The 674-nt window shown below is 33.8% G+C and overlaps 1 protein-coding gene across 1 annotated transcript in view; it reads left to right on the forward strand.

The window, feature by feature from the left end:
* Nucleotides 1–560, forward strand: part of LOC119586930 (cytoskeleton-associated protein 5-like) — a gene marked incomplete in the record, with an annotated part of 31,731 nt that extends 31,171 nt beyond the window's left edge. Inside the window, 1 exon segment of the mRNA XM_037935662.1 lies at nucleotides 1–560.
* Between the last annotated feature and the right edge of the window lie 114 nt (nucleotides 561–674).

Genomic DNA, 674 nt, shown 5'->3' on the forward strand with positions numbered 1-674 from the left:
AAACAGCTTACACTTTAATTCTTGTTATGAAGTGGTTTAGAAAGATTTGCTGAACCCCGATGAGTGACTGTGACGCTGTTAGGTTAAGGCCCAGTAAATCTATTGACAGGATAAGGATTCTTACATGAACAATTGCGAGAGATGAAGTATAACACCTTTTTACTGTGTATTTTCTTTTAAAATGAGGATTGTATCACTTCTTAATTCATGGTGCATATATTACAAAAGTTATCTGCAGACACTCAAATGCATGTAGTTTAATTCCTTAGGACTGCATGTTCATTCCATCTCGTACTTGTTCATGCTATGTTCAAGGTATTTATGGCTAGCTGTTATAAGACATGGAAATTAGCAAACCAATTTTTTTTCTTGTGTAACTAAGTTTTGAGGTAAAAGAGAATCCACAGAGATGGTTTATTCTCCCAAAGAATCTTTATACATACACATACAGTATATCTGTGGCTGCTTTAGTTGGTAATCTGATCTAGGAACCCAGTGATTAATTATATTCTTATTGTTAGGTTGGTTAAAAAACTATATATATATGATTATATCTTCCATATTAATCTGTCTCATTCACAAAATACTTGCACAGCCTTTGTGACTCTAGAAAATCAACTATTGAATTACCACAGCTGCGCATGTAAGTGGTACATTCAGACAAGAACTCTTCC

This window comes from Penaeus monodon, chromosome 22 (assembly GCF_015228065.2).
Source record: "Penaeus monodon isolate SGIC_2016 chromosome 22, NSTDA_Pmon_1, whole genome shotgun sequence".
NCBI classification, from domain to species: Eukaryota; Metazoa; Arthropoda; class Malacostraca; order Decapoda; family Penaeidae; genus Penaeus; species Penaeus monodon.